We start from the raw sequence: 18,456 nt of genomic DNA on the forward strand, positions 1-18,456 counted from the left end.
CAACCCTGTACTTTGCCTGCTCTCTGCTTTAATAATCTCTCTCTAACCCCATGCCCAACAGCTGAGGTCCTTCAGTTTTCAGTGAGGAGCACCCAGGGATCTCCACTCGAAATAAGGTATGGTATAATTTCTCTATAATTCGGTGCAGGTAACCCCAGGTGGAGAATGTATATCACTGTCTACTTTCACAGACAGAGAATTACATTTTTAAAGGCCCACACCAGTGATTTTGCATGTTTAGCATAATATCTACAAAATATATATACCTCATACTTCTGCTAATCTTTTTCCAAAGCAAGCATTGGTATTTGAGAACTCTGATATCACCTACCGTTTATCCAGCCATTGGTTTATGAAAAGAAACTTTCAGAGACAGTGATAGTATTCCATCACCGTAATAAAGTTGTCCACATTTAGTGAAATGGTCCCTTCACCAGAAAATTGTCCCCGGGGAAACGTTTGCTTTACCCAGCCAATTCTCAGTTTCATGGTGAATGGCGATGATTTTTTTTAGCCACAACAGCACAACATTATAAAGTGGCTGTATCAACTGAAATTCAGATTTGAAAATTGATTTGATGCTGTGAAATCTTTGGTACACCTGCATGATTTGCAAAATGTAAATGTAAAATGTGGGTAAATTGTAGTAAATGGGCCAATATATGGTTCTGTAACCCACTGTTATGAACTTGTTTAAAGTACACTATGGAGCATTTCTCTACGATATCATTTATTATGATCAGTCTAATGCCAAACAAGTTTGCATAGTGATTATTAAGCCTATCCCCACCTGATAAACAACATTATCACTGAGATTGAAAATGTTAACGCTGAAAGGCATTCCCTGTATGACCCCGAAGTTTATTTTTCAAGCATTTAATCTACTGCCACAGGGGGGAGACAAACATATGGAACTGAAAATTTCTATACTGCAGTTTTTAGTTTTTGTCAAAAACGGGATTAGAAGATCCTAGTTAAGCTTACAATCTTAATGATGGCAGCCCTGTTTAAGATGCCTGGCTTACTGCCATATTAACCAAGTTACTGAAGTATGGAAATAGTCGCTTTTGGATTTTACCATCATGAACTCAGACTTACACAGGCTTATGGGAAGTATAATTGCCTGTAATATGAAGTTTTTTGTTAAGAGTGGCAAGAAAATTACACAGATTACTATTTGGCTTTGTATTACAAGTATCCTGCTATTATTCAGTCAAACAGGGAATGGAATATTCTGCTAACTGGTTTATTCACGATAACAGGGATGCTCCGTTGACAGCTTAAAGGAAATTGAAGGGAAGTGAAATGATGATCTAAAGCAGAATATGGCCACCAGCCAGATTAGTCCCTGCATGTTAACATAGGTTTCCCTCTCACTGCAGTGGAGGGAGTCTATATTGGTTCACCTCGATGCAGAATCAGGAACAAAAATATCCCATATTCATGAGTTTGTGGGAAAGAATGTCATCAAAATGTCTGAGGTCTAAAATACTGTATGTGTCTATGTGGGGGTCTGCGACTTGAAGAAATCCATACAAGAGAAAGCTCACAAGAACATGAAGCAAGCTAAAAGAAATCCAAAGCTGTAAGTACAAAACGACACAGACTGGTTACACAAGCGTACAGCTGCTAAGTGGCCGTGCAAGCGAGGCAGAGAAAATCAAACGGCTTTGGATCAAAAGAGAAAATATAATTTTTCCTCTCTGTCTCAGATTGTTGTGTGTGTGTGTGTGTGTGTGTGTGTGTGTGTGTGTGTGTGTGTGTGTGTGTGTGTGTGTAGGTTTATCCACACATAGGAAACAGTGTGGGTTGCAAGTACTCCGGGCGATTCCGCCTTTTGCTTGTGTGTTTGTGACAAAGTGTGTGATTGTGCATGTGTGTATGAGAGAGAGAGGGATTGTGACTGTGTGTTGTAGCAGTGTGGGTGTTTGCAGTGTGTGTGTGTGTGTGTATGTGTGTGTGTGTGTGTGTGAGAGAGAGAGAGAGAGAGAGAGAGAGAGAGAGAGAGAGAGAGAGAGAGTATATTGTGGTAGCAGTGTGGGTGTGTGTGAGAGAGAGGGGAAGCAAACAGGTCTTTTCTAAACGAGGGGGAGAATAAGAGATCAGGAGAGAATTAGTCACAGAGATAGAAGCAGAGAGAGAGAGAGAGAGAGAGAGAGAGAGAGAGAGATTCAGTATCAATATTCAGTATTTCCCTGACATGTTCTCTTTCTTTCTGTCTTTCTTCCTTTCTTCCTTTGCTGTTAACATCAAACCATGGACACAACTACTTGGTTAAGCCAACACTCTCATGAGGAGAAACCCAGTTAAGATGCCTTATTCCTTATTCCCATTGTAATGTTGTTACTGTGCAACATTTTACTGCCTCTCCCTTTTAGTTTTCATCGTCTGCACAGACTTGCAGAACATAAAGGGCACATTTTGTTGTCAGAAACACAAATTCAATTATCATTTTCCCCCCGCATTAGAATTAAAGAACTACTGCTCACTCAAACAAGGAGGGAAATATTTTTTTGTAGCAGGTTATAAAAAGTTCATAAAAAACTAAAAAGAACTAAAACTGAATAACATCAGTGTCATGAGCGAATCCACAAAGAATGGATTGTGACCGCTGATAGCACCATGAATTGTTCATCACTTGTGGCCATTATCTGCCTCGTCTCAACGTCCAATTCACAAAAGATATTGCGCTAATCATATTACAGAGCAAACACAGCCATAAAGTTTTTCAGCCGGATGCAGTTTGCCCTTGTTCTGCATCTGATTGCAATTATCTGTGTGGCAAGGTATAAATGTTGCCTTTGCACCAAGAACACAGTAGACAGGACAACGCCAGGCATTGTATGGCATCTTTGGGTGCTGTGGCAGCCTTAGGCATCTGGGGGCCCGTTTCAATCATTAATATGGGGCCCTACCTCGTAAAACATAAACATAATTATGTTTGCCAGCAATGCATCCTGCGTCCCTGATGCATCAAAAGCCGAAAGGATGCAGTAAACTCACTATCCATGCACCCCAGGGATGCACATATCTTCCCATGTAAAACGATACATTGTGACCAGGTGTTTACATCACGACCAGGGTGAGAAACCAAGACAAAAAAAACGAGGATTCAGGTTGGTTTGCAACAAATAGCCCATGTATTTTTTTTTCATTATGTGCATTTTCAGCTGTATGAAAAAGCAGCTCAACACAGGAATAATCCAAACTAGGAATAACATTTTTAACAATCCCTACAATTTAAATTAACAACAAAATTAATGAGCGCAACTTGCTGCGCGTTATTTCAGCACCACGGACAGCAACTACCTGCATGGAGGAGAGGATGGACAGACAAAGAGACAGACAGGCGGATGAAAAAAAGAGAGAAATTACTGTTGTGGTACCATGGTTTACTGATACACCACAGTGCACATGGAGTAAAATACATAGGCTAGTTTGTTTTATTGATAATATCGGGCCACTAAAGTTTTTTTTGTTAAAACTGTTTTAAAAGACTTACCGGTGGCGGGCAAAGATGCGTCATTTACAGAAATCTGCCCTTTCTGTTTTTGAGTGCTGAGAAGGCTCTGATCAGTTCATCTCTGTCCAGTGATTTTGTCACTTTGTGCTCAATTGAAATTTTAGCGAAGGCTGACAGCCCCCTGTACATCTAACGGGCCCCCTGGTGGCCGGGGCCCGTTTCATTTGAAACGGTTGAAACATAAGTAAGGCTGCCAGTGTTTGGGTGGCATTCTCAGTGTCTTCCTTGATGTCATTAAGTATAGCAGGAGTTGTTTGACCTGGCAGTCTGTATCTGTGAATAATTTTGTGCTCAGTTAAATCAAAAACTGATACTCGCCTTTGGAATGTCGAGTGCGTCTGGCATGATGGTGCCTTCCTCTGGAAACAGTCACTGCTGCCATGATCGCTGGAAAGTCTGGGTGTGATACCCCTTATAAATATGCTTCAATTACCACCAACTCTGAAAACGTTAACAAAAAAACAGAAAGAGTTGAACAAACCAACAAACAAGCAAAGAAGATCAAATTTCTAAAACTTTTAATTCATGCTGTGGTTTGTTGGCAGTGTTCCTGAGAGTCAGTGAGGACTTTGCCTTTTACCTATCTTTCTGCCTAAATTTGAAACTCGTCTCAAAACAACAAAACCAGGTAATCCAATCTGCATGCAAACCAGAGTGTGGTAATTGCATGGCATGGCAAGGTTAAACCTGCACCAGGACAACTGAGAGTGGAGACTTTGCATGACGAAATCACATGCAAGCCAGTTTCAATTTGACGAGAATTGGTTTTGTTCCCCATTGACTTGCGCTAACACCTCTAATGAATGCTAACAGAAGATTCACTGCTGATGTGTCAAAAACCCGTCATGCTGGCACAAAAAGTTTGAAGTGCTCTTTAAAGAATCCTGGTCTCTGATCAATGTGCTAGCCCTCTTAAAGATGCCAAACCTACCCTTTAAGGTTAAGACAAAGGTTGTGGAAATCACTCTGGTCAAAAGACAGATCAATTTAAGTAAAGACAGGGGATGAAACCACGAAGGAGTGCTTCAAAGGAAAAGGATTAGATGGATATAACAGGAGGGGGGAGTAGATAGAACAGGAGAGAGAGGAAGAAAGAGGCAAAGAGAGGGGAGATAGAAATGCAGGGATGGAGGAAGGGAGAAGAGATTGAAGCGGCGGAGAAAAGAAAGAGCAAATCAAGCAAAATATGTGAGAATATGAGACAGAAGTGGCTGCATCAAGGGATGAAATGAGAGAGAGAGAGTGAGACCTATGGAAAAAAGCATAGTAAGTACATTGGAGGAAAAAAGGGATGACAATGAAGAGAGAGACAGTAAGAGGGAAAGGAGTGCCACAGGAAGGACAAAATGTGGAAGAGGCAGGATTAGAGAGCTGACTGTAAGAGGAGTGGATTGGAGGATGGATAGAGGGATTGTTGGTAGCAAGAAGACAGAGGAGGCGAGGAAGGTGTTAGAGGAGCAAATGGGGAAGCTTGAAGAGGGATCCCTGCTTAGCAAAGGCGGATGAACAAGTGAGAGAAACATGTAGCACTTCAAAGAACACCCTCATCTGGGATGAGAGAAAGGTGTGTGTGTGTGTGTGTGTGTGTGTGTGTGTGTGTGTGTGTGTGTGTGTGTGTGTGTGTGTGTGTGTGTGTGTGTGTGTGCGTGTGCGTGTTTCACCGAGCCACAGGTCAGGGCTTAAAGGACCACACTAGTGACTTTGAATGTTTAGTCTTGTTGACTAGTTTCCCCACAGTTTACATTGCAACAAGCCATTTTACAAATCTTGCAGGTAGCTTTCACTGCACATAATCAACATCCCTCAATTTTTAAATATGAATTTTTGGTTGAAACCCCCACCTTATAATGTTCCTGATGGTCGTCACCATTCATAAACCACAAAACTGATGATTCACGATGTAATGCATATGTTTCCCTGGAGGCTATTTTCTGGTGGAGAAAGCATTTCACTCTTCCCAGCGCCTGCCTGGGCCTCCCTGTGAGCCGAATCAGCTCTGCAGAAACACCCTGTGCTGCTTCACCTGCCTGGTGACCCCTGATCTCCAACACTGCACCACCTCTGAGCCATGCTCCTTGCAGTTCAATTGCAGAATCACACAATGCCCTGTCGGTCAGGATTGCCTCCAGGTGAACTCTCACTGTGCCGACCCATGTCAGCACTACCCCAAGGAGTTATGGAAGGAATAAAAATAAATAGAACATTGGCACAAATATAGAAATATATTTTTTTCAAGCTATCAGACTCTAAGAAGGATGTACCATGTCTCCTTTGGTTTTTGTGATATACTTGGACAGATGCTCTCCAGACAGTGTGTGAAGTGTCCAGTCTGGTGACACTTGGCTGATATCTCTGCTGTTTGCCGATGATGTCATCCTTTTGACCATTTTGGACCAGGTTATCCATTTGGAAGTGTATCAGTGTACCATGGGCAGCTGGAAGGGCTTGACCCGGGACACACTGGCCCAGTCACTCGAACCTGTGATCCCTTAGGAGGAGGAATTTCAAGGGAGAGGAAGAAGCATCTGGGTTTCTCTTATTGTCTTGTTGTCACTATAAACCTCACCAGGATAAGGATGTGGATGGATGGATTTTGCAGCTGTGGCTTAAGGTGAGCATTAGAGAAAAGGTTGGGTTAGTCAGTTAGCGTAAAGAAAGGGTGGAGAATGCATCAATTCAGGTGATTACAATGTACTGACAAGCATAGTAATTTTATTACATGTAAAATATGTGTGGAGGGAGGACAGCCACTGATGGGTGCTTAAGACCAGCTTTAGAGAAAGTACAAATCACTTATCTCAAAGTCTCTCTTTCTCTTTCTCCTCACTCTGTCTCTCTCTCATCCTCAATCCTCCCACATATCCCAATGAGATGCAATTAGTGCTCCACCAAATGTTTCTGTCACTAAGATTAGTGTAAAAAAAAGAAAAAAAAAAAAAAAAAAAAAGACAGACATGCCTCTGATGCTTCTTTGACTTTGAATGCATTGCATGGGTCAAAAAAATATCCATGATGATTAAGTTATTTGATGAGTCTGAAATTGCGGGCAGATGTTCTTTTGTTCATTTGAGCTGGCCGTGAACCTTTATGCAATTACGGCTTTAGATTTTTCTGGTTTGAAGTGTACCTTGAGTTTCCACATCTCTCAAGTCTCCCACATGTTTCTTTAATTTAGAAAATCAGTAGCCCACACAATGCTGCCTCTTCCTAATATCGCCCCTGCCACCTCTGATCAAAGACATGGAAAACCCATGTGGGTTCAGCGCTGCAGGTATGGGCTAATACGTCCAGTCAAGTTGCATGATTCATTTACTAATGTTTCTGTGTGTTGGGAATGTCAGAAAGCACTGGGATACTGGAATTAAAGATAACATAAAAGGAGATTAAGTTTTAACAAGCTGCATCGGGGAACTCATTTGTTACAGCAGTAAACAATAATAATGGGGCATCACAAAGAAAAAAAAAGATATAGTTAAGAAGCAGGCTAGGGAGAAGTATTTAAACATAATGTAACCAACAATTAGGAAACTAAAGCGTAACTATTACAAAAGTTTCAAATGTGCGCAGCCACTGTGGAAGACATACCTGTCAACATTTGAGTAGTAAAATCCAGGAGATTTTTGTGTGGGGGGGGGTCTGTCATTTTCCTCAGCCACCATTGTCAAGTTTGGGCCCATATCGTGCTAAAGCCAAAAACCCCAGTCCCTGGCTGGCCTGCACACACCAAACGCGCCCAAGCACGATTGCCCCCAGTATGCACGTCATCACATTGAAATACACAGGCATGGCCCGACATCATTATAAATCAATAGTTCAAATACATTCATCATGTCTTCCATTTAAATAAAAAACATTTTTGGTCCTTTTAATCAGACATGGGATGTTTATTTACCTTGACTGTTTCGGAGGTCAATTGTCACTCTTCGCCGACAATGTCACACTAACTTCGCGACAACTGCCACCTACAGTGCATGCAGTAGGTTACTGTAGTGGGTTGCAGAGGTCAGACTGGGAATGGGCGGCTCGCCCCGGGGTATTATTATTATTTTTAATAAATGCAGATTAAATACGGGAAATTTACGGGAAAATACTAATACGGGAGGGGGCCGGGAAAGAGGGTAAAATACGGGAAAATCCCGGCCAAAACGGGATACTTGACAGGTATGGTGGAAGATGTGCAAAAACACAATACAGCGTACTGCAACTCCTTCCATAGTCCTTCCAGCATTTTGGTCTGCCCCGGGCTCTAGTTGGATGTACCTGAAACACCCTCATGAAGAGGCACCCAGCTCTACTCCAAACTGCTCCCAGATGTCAGGGGTCTTCACCCTGTCCCTTAGGGTGAGCCCAGACAACCTGCAAAGACAGCTCATTGCAACTGCTTGTAGCTGTGTTGTCATTCTTTTGGTCACTACCCAAAGCTTGTGACCTCTTTCTGAAAAATGAGAACCACCGCCTCCAAAGGCACTGTCTCCGGCATCCAAACGACACTGAGGAGTCATGTCAGCAACAGTAACCCAAGAACATCAGAAGAACCATCAGCAGTTCAATCTACCTCCATCCCCTCCCTATTTTTAAAATCCATTTTCCATTAATCCATTTAAAATCCCTATTTCTATTTAAAATCCATTATGAAAATACATGCTCAATATGAAAATATGCAAAAAATATGACAGATGCAGGATGATTTTTCAAAAACAAATATCGAGATATATTCAATATATAAAAAATGAGGACAGTATGAAAGTGATAAGGAAAAACAAATCAGGGAATTTACAGCATATATGCAGGATGTTCAAAATGAGCATAACAAACAAAATACAACATGCTGTTGTATGTTTGCACATTTCACAGACACACTTATCCCAAGCAAATCACAATATGCTTAATGATGAATTTGTGATATTCAGCAGCCAAATAATGAGTGCAAAAGAATTCCAATGGCAGGTGTTAGAATGACTTAAAAATATTCCTATTCCCCTGGAATGTATCTAAAATATTAGAGAGCAGAATATTTGAGCTTATGCTATGTGCCATATTTCTTATTTTAAAATATGGCACAATCTTGTGTGCACATTTTTTACTGACACTGACATACATACAAATGTTTTGGTCAGACTTTCACCTGCTGTTGATTTTCTGTCAAAAGAGGATCAAACTGTGGTTTTAGCATATATAAGGATAACCTGAGGTGGAACTGTAATAAAGGCCTGAATTCTTCGGGGAGTATGATGAAAATTAAAGTAATTATTTCAGTGGTTCAGTAGCTTTGTCATTGGATAGGGGAGATAGATATTAGAAAGAATTGGATTCATCCATCCATTTTCTACCACTTATCTGGGACCAGGTTGGGGGATCCCATGGCGGTCTGCCGAGGAGTCTCCTCACAGTTGGACATGCCTGCAACACCTCCACAGGGAGGTGCCCAGGAGGTATCTTAACTAGATTCCCGAACCACCACAGCTCTACTCTGAGCTCCTCCCAGAGGTCTGAGCACCAGCCGCCCTGTGGAGGTGACTCGTCTCCACAGGTGAGGACTGCCAATCTCCCACTTCATGTTACCCTCATTTGTAGACAGGACCCCAAGACACTTGCACTTCTCCACTTGAGGCAGCAACTCACTCCCAGCTCAGCAAGAGGCAAACCACGTTTTTCCAGCTGAGAACCATCGCCTCAACCCCCTCCACCTCAGGGTGGTCGAATTTGATTTAGTGCCAAGAACGCAGACACAGTTCTCACTCCAGTTATACAGGGACCAAATGGCTCACAGCAGGGAACCTGATACCCCCCTACTCCCACAGTACCACCATCAGGACACCCCAGCACATGTAGACTGGATTGGCCCAAGTATCCGTGTGAGGCTGAGGAGCTGGTTCGTTGTTCCACAACCAGAACGGAATCTCCATTGTTCCTCCTGAATCCGAGGTTTGACAATTGGCCAGAGTTTCCTTTCCACCACTCTGGCATAAGCTTTTCCAGGGAGGCTGAGCAGTGTGATGCCCTGATAATTTAAGTACTCTCTCTCTCTCTCTCTCTCTCTCTCTCTCTCGCTGAGCCCAGCTGAATGAAGCAGTCCTTTAGCCGGGGCTGCCTGTCTCATTCATTGCTATTGGACCCCTCTCTGCAAAAACGTAGCACTTTTTCTCCTTTCTCTCGATAATCCAGGGAACTCTGTCCTGTTGTATATACATGTACATGTGTGAGTTTGAAAGTCAGCATGCACATAGGAAAGATACTTCTTTAATTTTTTTGCGGCATGGAGTCTCTCTGTCTTGCACGCGCGCACACATACACATACATACTCTCTCTCTCTCTCTCTCTCGCTCTCGCTCTCTCTCTCTTGGGGACCTCCACCCCCATCTGCCATGGAGGGTGTGTCAGTCAGGTTTAGGAGTTCCTCGAAATGTTCCTTCCACCATCCAACCACATTCTCAGCTGAGGTTAGTATCCCCTCTGTCCCTGCTGGATGGGGAGATTCTTGAATTCATTCACAGAGAATGCTTGAATTCATTGTGATATCCACACAGACTGACCTAGAGTGTTTTCTGATAAAATAAAGTTTTATAATTACTGTATTACATTTCCACACATGTGAGCTCTTAATGGCCTGCCTCGCTCCTCTCTTTAGAAAATTCATAAAGAGCTGTGCTTGGCGGAGCAGACAGGGCAGGGGAAATTAGGAAAGTGCTGGACAATCAATTAAAAAAAGAAACAGATCAGGAGTCAAAGTCTCTCTAAGCTGCAAGGGCTAAAGCGCAGTGTGTGGTAAGGAAATAGATTTTCTGAAATGCCTCGGAAAATGAATCAATGGCGGTTTGAACAGAAAGACATTTAATAAAGCAGCTTCTTATCTGTGTGAGTTAAGAGGAGAGGTTTAATAAGAGGCCCAGCTCCCTATTGTAAATGAAGTATCGCTCAGCACTCAGTGCATGTGTGTCTAAATGTGTGTGTGTGTGTGTGTGTGTGTGTGTGTGTGTGTGTGTGTGTGTGTGTGTGTGCGTATGTGTGATAGAGATGGCATTTGTGTGTATCTATAATAGTCTGAGTACATTCTAATGTTAAAGTACCTATATGTATGCATGTCTCATGTGTGTGTGGTTTTCTATAGCACTTCTGAATGGGTTTAAATGTGTTTTGGCCTGACTGTGTGTCTATGTGTTGGACATTGTATTCTAAATATATAATGTTATTTATATGTATAATGCATATTTAAATGTATCTGTCTGCTATAGTTCTGTGGCATTCTATTGTAAATGCGCTATACGTGAGAGTGTGTTATATGTGCCTACATTTGCATTTATGTGTTAATGTATGTATAAGCGTGAAATATGTGTGAGTGTGCAAATGAATGCCAGTTTTAAGGGCTGTGTTACATTGGTGTTATCAGTGTGTCTATGTATGCGTGTGTGTGTGGGTGTCTGTAATACATTTCACCACTGCTTCTCTCTTCTGAGAGCGCTGAGCAGTTCAGAGCTTCATTTGCTGTGACAGAGACGGCATACTGATATGGCAGGGTTTCCCCTGGCTTGCAGAGTGGCTTTGCTAGCGTTTCTAGAGAGGTGTCTGTCAGGCTGCATTTACATAGCGGCAGAAAATCCATAATTCTCCTGATTTTTTAACTAACTATACTTAACCAAGTAGGTTATTTAAGGACATTAAGATAATCTTATCAATAAGGACGGCCTTGCAAAAATGTCTCAAAGTATCAACTATCAAACTTGACAGCCATGTGTGACTTATACCAGGGTGGGCACTTCCAAGAAGACAGCAGAGCACATGGACAAAAAAAAAAAAAAAACAACAACTAGCATTTGGAGCAGGCTCTAAATTAGCAATACAAAAATTTCACATAGAAGTAATACTAAGCATAAAGTAATATTCCAAGATCATAAATATGTGGGATTTTTTTATTCAAAACATAAAATTTCTTATCTTATCAAGAAATCAGCTGGAGAAGCTCCACATTAAAGGCTACAGCAGCTGGACTGAAGGGAAAATCTGAGGTGGGACCATAGTACCAGCAAATGTTAGCGGTAAATCAGTTCATGTTGTTAATGTTAGGCATGTATCCAAACCAGGTCTAACAGGTCCAGGTAACCAGGTCAGGTCTAACTGTATAATGTAACTGACAACTACTTTTAGCAATTTCACCCAGCTAAAGTCCTCTAATGCTACCATTAGCTAGCAGACACAGCAGAGTAGACCTTTTTCACAGCAGCATTTTGTCATGACATTGCAGGGTAAACACAGGTGTTACTGATAACATTGATGTAGGTTCAGTTCCATTTAGGTCTAACAGAGCCACGGCCCTGATGTTCATGCTGGTTCACTGGAACGACTCTACTACACTTAAAAGAAACAGAGCTTTCATTAATGTCATCAGTAACACCAGTGTTTACCCTGCAATTTCATGTCAAAATGGCTGCTGTGAAAAAGATCTACTCTGCTGTGTCAAAGACGCACCACCAAGGATGTAAGGCATGATTTTAGCATATTATAAATAGTGAAGATTAGGGACTGCAAATGCTAAGAATCAGATTTCATTGCAGTTTCAATGTAGTGTCTTTGATTTTGTGAGTAATTTGCTTCCGGCTCTTCTCATCTTGCAGCTATGTAAATATGTATATATGGATGATTCTGGTGTATAATTTTGTCCAGAGACCTGTTGAGTTTGTCTCTCTTTCCATCTGCTCCACTGCCGCCTACGTAGTGTTTCCCACCCAGACTTTGACATAAATTAACAATGGCCAATTTGTCACGAAGGCAAAAGCGATGTCTCTGTGATAGTGCAGCACAGAGGATAAAGTCAGAGGTCTTGTTCCTGGGTAGCGTCAGCCCAAGGGAGGCTTAGGCTGGGAACTTTGCCAGTGACGTGGGATTAGATTAACAGCAGGGGGCTGAAGATTCACAGAGCACACAACGAGGAGGAAAGATAAAATGCGTAAAATTAAGATTAAATGTGAAATCACAATTAATGGCCATTTACTTGACTACTACTGCATTTCCAACAGATTTAATAAAATTAGTGATATTTTGGACAAACTGATGGATTTCTTGATATATCGATTGATAGTTAAATTATTGATCAACTGACTGCCTGATGGATTGCAAAAACCTTAGGCCTGATATACTGTATTTAAACAAAAACGGCATTTGATGAGTCTAATCTCACAAGCTGCTGTCAATAAAGAAAAAGCAATAAACACAGAAGCTGTTATCAAAAAATGACTGTTAATCAAAACATGTTTGTTCATCTTAAATCCAAGCAATGGTAAGAAGAAGCGAAGAGGATTGAGTTTATTTTGACTGAACTGAGACATGTACACATGTCCTGTAATAATATAGTCTTTATGCATAAATTCTGCACACTGGTGGCTGTTCCTAAAGAATGGCCATTAATTTTCATGTACTTCCTGAGGCACTTCATTATAAATGCAAAACCAGATATATGGAAGTGCAGGAAAAGCTGTGTGTGTGTTACATTAATATGTGTAACACTTGAAAAGGGATTTTTTCCCCCCTTACAGCCTACAGGGTTAGTGACTGTGTGAGAGGCTGCTTTTTTCATCATTTAAATTCAGATGTAGCATTAACATTGAAAAAAGATTAGAAATGTAAAGTCATGTTTATGTTTTTAGCGAGAATTTAAAAAACGCCTCATCTGTGTTATCACAGGATTAGAGAAATGCGGTAGAGAGGGCTAGCATGCAAGGGGTATCACATGTAGGCTTACAGACTCACTGGTATTTCACACGATGCCTTTGAAGTTTGCTGCAACTTCTTCAGTGGTGCTGATTGGCTTCTAAACTGATTTTAGCATCTCTACGGCAATGTCACCAACAGAAGCACAGGCCAAACAAAGGCCAAGCTTCCTTCAATCCCTTTTGGAACCTGAAACCAAAACTTTTCCAATCAGGCTGGTCTGAATCTGATGCTTGGCTCAGACTGTCCTTCAAAAATCCACCCCATAGGTTGTTTGTATAGCAGTTTATTACAATCTGTAGTAAAGTTTCAAAGTTAACGTCTGCCTTGGGACCACTAACTTCTATCTTCAGGACCGCTAGAGCGACCTCTACTGGTCCTGTAAGCAACAACACTGTGATGTAGCAGTAAGGGAGTGACCTCCATGTGAGGAGGTTGATGGGTTGGTGGATGGGTCAGTCAACATGCCATGAGCCAGGTTCACTAATATTAGCTAGATAACATTATCTAATATTCTGTAACCTTAACCAGTATGATAAACCTTTGTCTAACCTTAACAATATCCTCTTCCTTACCTTAACCAGGTATTTTTAGTGGCCAGTGAGCAAATATTTGTTAGCCCGCTAGGGATCGCAGGATTTATTGGTTTGGTCATGACGATGATGTTTTGGTCTTCAACATTAATTCAAACATATCATCAGACATGTTTTAAATACATTAAAAAAAAAACTGAAATTCCCATATCTCATTATGGCATACTTTATTACATGTCTGCATCTCTACAGAACATCGCTACAGGATTTAGACAGCAAAACATGACCAAATTCTGCTGGTCTTTGGCCTCAATCATATTTATTGAGAGAATGAACTGAGTGCAGTGACCCATCAAACCCACAATTTTTCTTTAAATTAACACGACATCCAAACCTAAAACCTGCCACAGAAAGGACAGCCTTCATCCCAAACTGTCAGGTCAGGAACAGAGTTAATGCATTGGAAGCTTTTTCATTTCATTTCATTTCATTTCAGGGAATTTGTGACTGCTGCTCCCTGTTCTGCTGCAGGTTCACCTTCCCTCCACCCTACCAGCTTACCAAGTCATGTTGTTGCAAGATACGTTGAAAACATATCAGAGACATACTGGTATTTTGATGAACATAATGCATTATCCTGAACAGCATATGTTTCCCACCATAACTTTATCACACAGCAAATTATTGAGTTTAATATTCACTTTATTCCATTTACACTGTTGCTTCTGGTGGCAGTAAAGAGGCAAAATGAACCCTAATTCAAAGTGGCAGGCAAATATAAGCAATGATATCTTCATTTTCAATAAGAAAAATACAATAAATGCATTATTTAAAATGATGGGTTGCTTTAATTAATGCAGCAGTATGTCTCTGTGAACTGTTTCAGCATATTTTTATGGCAACCCTTAACAGTGAGAGCCTCTGATAGTGGCAAATACATCAGTGGGGTTTAACTTTTCATAGGTGATAACAAATAAATGCTTTCTTTTCAGCAAAAGATCCTTGAGTAGCTCTGGGAGAATGACTTTGAGGACTTGAAGAATGCTTGAATTCATTGTAAGATTATTGGTTTGGAGAGTTCAGTCGCCTTAGGTTAATTTGCCTTTAACATTATTCCAAAACTTTCCTCCTCTTCTTTTGCACTTGCACTTCTCTCTCTCTCTTTTTCTTTCTCTCTTCCAGTGGTTCCCTGTAAAGTTGGCGGACAGAGCGATCTCTCGCCTCTCGGGTCGGCTCTGCTTTTAAAAGGCACACTTGAGGTCGTTCAGAAAGCTTAATAAATATGAAAAGGAAGAAAACTAGAAAATGGATGACGAGGCAAACTGAGCCGGTAGCTAAAACAGCAAGTCACCCCGCTGGACAGCTGAGCTAGCAATGAAAAGAAAAACCACAGATCGGTGGAGAGAGTGAAAGAGGGGGTGGGGGAGAGAGAGGGAGGGCGAGAGACACAGGAAGAGAGAGGAGAGAGGTTTGGGAGGGTAACGAGAAAGGTGGTGAGTGTGTCAGAAACTGTTTGTGTATGTGTGTGTGTGTGTGTGTGTGTGTGTGTGTGTGTGTGTGTGTGTGTGAGGGAGGGAGAAAGAAAGAGAGCGGTATAGAGTGGGGGAACCTGAAGATGCTGACTGCGTTTTAAAACTCCAGTTGATGGGTAAGTGGATTTCTCTACTTGACTATTCAGTAGAACAAGGTTCACACACTGCAAAAAGTAACCAAGCTTAGCAAGCTGTTTCACCCTCTATTAAGATCTATCAGGCTTATTACAATATGGTTTAAGCCAACATATCCTATAGGCAATTGCACTGACTGAGACTTTTCATGGTTTTCTAGAAAGCAGAGCAGTAATTCCTGACTGTTTTTAAACCTTTTTAGTAAGAAAAAGCAATTCCTTGCTTCATATTCACAGATCAGTACACAGATCTATCGGGCCTCTGCAAATTATTAATTCATCTAATTATTTTATCATGTTTTTGGTAAATTAAGTACTCACTAATTCTTTTATGGCCAAATAGTTCATCAGACATTGACTCGGTGAGCCCATGAACATATAGTTCTGGTTATTTTTTAAACCTGTGCCCCATTTTCCTGATGGATTGCGTTCAACATGTCATTACATACTTTGACTCTGGGGCTTTTATACTATCATACACAGTCTAGGGATCAGCCTCTCAAATGTAAGGAAAGAAGAACAAATGACTGTGCAGATTCTCCTAATGAAGAAAGCATCTGCCTCCAAGCCAGGCCTATATTTGCCCCGGGCCAAATTGGTGCTTTAAGCTGATTTTTAAAAAGCAGAACAACAGGGTACCACTGTACAATAAGACTATATTTTCTGAATGGTTTATAGTTAAGTTATCAGGTTGTAGTTACTTTACTAAGTAATTACATTACTAAATAATTAATAGAGAATTTTTTTTTTTTTTTTTTTTTTGTTACAGCAGTTTTCATACAATGCAGGCTCACTATTTGGCGACATCACAAAAAGGAGGAAGTGCTGTCCACTCGTCTTAAAGGGAGAGTTTCAAAGAACGGACTGTGGGCATTTCTCCATTTATCACAGGTTTAATGCATGGGACAGTATTTATGTGGCCTTGAGACCTTCCCTATCACGAAAAAACAACCAAAATTGCATTTTTCATGCCATGGGGCCTTTAAATCTCAGATCCTCCTAGTTGCTTTGTTAACTGGTGCCACTTTACAGCAAGGCCATGGTACATCAGCCAAACAAATCCCAATAAACACAAGTGCTTGTTCAGTGTGCCATGGCTGTTTTTTTATTTGTTTGATCAGTGTGCCATTGACAGTTAATGTTCGAAAACATCCTTGGACGAATGCCAGTGTCGAATGTTCCCTGTTGTTTGAGAGTGTTTGGTTGGTGTGCCATCGGCGTAAAACTACCTGCCTTTACTCACATGTTGGTCCAGCTGCCTACAATGAGTTGCAGTTGGTAGATTATCCAGTACTTACACAGGTCTAATGCTAATATTGGTAATGTTACACATAGCGTATTTGTTTGCAGCGGCCATCTGTTTTAGAAATCCGTGATGAAGTGACTACCGTCCTTCATAAAATATGTTGATTATAACATGTTGGTCATTATTTGCAGCTACCTCACGATAGCAAACAGCTTAACAGTGCATGCATATTTGCAAGACCAGCTCAACACTGCAGGGGTTCCTGGAGAAACTTTCACTGAGAGCCCCCCTACTGCAAGATAAAAACATTTGCAAGGCCTGGTCATTTTTTCCAGGATGTGCTTTTAGCTGCAAATGGTGCAGGGCCGCTATCTCCTAATCATCAACTTTCTTACATGAGAGAGTTAGGGGAGCTAATGCAGACATGAGCAGAAATATATTTGAATATGGCTATGAATATCTGAGCCAGTCCAGGTGTGCCTGATTTATTTTGACACTTAAACAGAGTCCAGAGCCAACACATCACTCAGAGCAAGATGAGATGATAGCTTGTGCGTTTTAATGGAAAATATTTCCCTTACAAGAAAAAGGTCCTTTCATTTAATATGGATGGGTGGGGGTGATCAGTCTGTGTGCTCATGTGTTTACATGTTTTGCCATGAACAATCTTTCAGAGACTTTGTGGATCTATTCTTTCATGCCTTCATGCTTAATTACTCACAAAGTATTTGATACAGCTTTTCCTCTGATTTCTTCTGACAAAAACCCGATTAAATGACGCATTTTACCCTTTAAATCTGGTGCTTCCAAAATGATAAAGCAAGTAGCAGTAATTGCTCATATTTAAAGGGGCTTTGTGTGATTAAGAACTAGCTACAGTGTTGCTGCACGAGAAACTCAACTGTTGATGTAACAATGCTAGATAGTGTTAGCATGCTCGCTGGCCAGCAAGATTAGCTTCTGCTAAAATCAAATTACCAAGGACCATTAAACTGGAACATAAGATTTTCTTATTATCATTCCCTTACAAAAAAATAAATAAATAAATTTTAAAAAATAAACGTGGTTTTGGAACACGTGTGATCTACAACTGTGTGTGATTGAATTATTTCACATGTGAAAAAGGTTTCACAAGTGACAAACATATGTGTCCCTAAATCACACACGGTTTATTTCACATGTGATTTTCATGTTTTTTTCATATGTGGAAATTCTAGTTCAGAAGCCAATCACAGGGGAAAATGCTAATTCTGCATGACTTTGTGTGTTTGTCTTTTCACATGTGGACATATTTCAATCATGTGAAAACAGCAAATCACATGAAAATATTTTGTTCACCTATGACCTTGTTTTCTTTTCACATGTGAAAACTGAAAGTCACATGTGAAAAGTTCAAATTCACATGTGACATTGTTTTCTTTTGAATTGTGAATTCACATATGAAAAGGCTGATTTCACATGTGACATTTTTGTGAGGGTTATCTATTTATTTATTTATTTTATTTATTTATTTTTGTAACATACATTTTTACCAATCACATAATGGGGCTCTCACTTCTTATTGGTGATTGATCCAAAGGGGATGCTGCAAAATTCATGGTGGCAGTCAGTGTTTGTTGTAAACATACTTATTGTTGATCAGCTGCCCCAAAATGTCTGCACACTGCCTTCCTGCTGCTGTGTTGTGACTCTGTTGCTTTTTAATTTCTGAGCCTCCCCTGTTCTGAAAAATTAATTCCTGTTACACACCACTGACCATCTACCTCATGTTATGCATTTTATTCAG

At 40.8% G+C, this 18,456-nt stretch overlaps 1 protein-coding gene and 1 long non-coding RNA gene across 4 annotated transcripts in view; both read left to right on the forward strand.

The window, feature by feature from the left end:
• The window catches only part of il1rapl2 (interleukin 1 receptor accessory protein-like 2), a 583,827-nt gene that overhangs the window by 101,183 nt on the left and 464,188 nt on the right, over positions 1–18,456 (forward strand). The window lies entirely within an intron of this gene.
• Positions 60–18,456, forward strand: part of LOC115366175 (uncharacterized) — a 21,485-nt gene continuing 3,088 nt past the window's right edge. Inside the window, exons 1-2 of the long non-coding RNA XR_003928820.1 lie at positions 60–116; positions 1,527–1,585. This is a non-coding gene — a long non-coding RNA (uncharacterized LOC115366175). The remainder of the gene's footprint in view (positions 117–1,526; positions 1,586–18,456) is intronic.

This window comes from Myripristis murdjan, chromosome 10 (genome assembly GCF_902150065.1).
Source record: "Myripristis murdjan chromosome 10, fMyrMur1.1, whole genome shotgun sequence".
Classification (NCBI taxonomy): domain Eukaryota; kingdom Metazoa; phylum Chordata; class Actinopteri; order Holocentriformes; family Holocentridae; genus Myripristis; species Myripristis murdjan.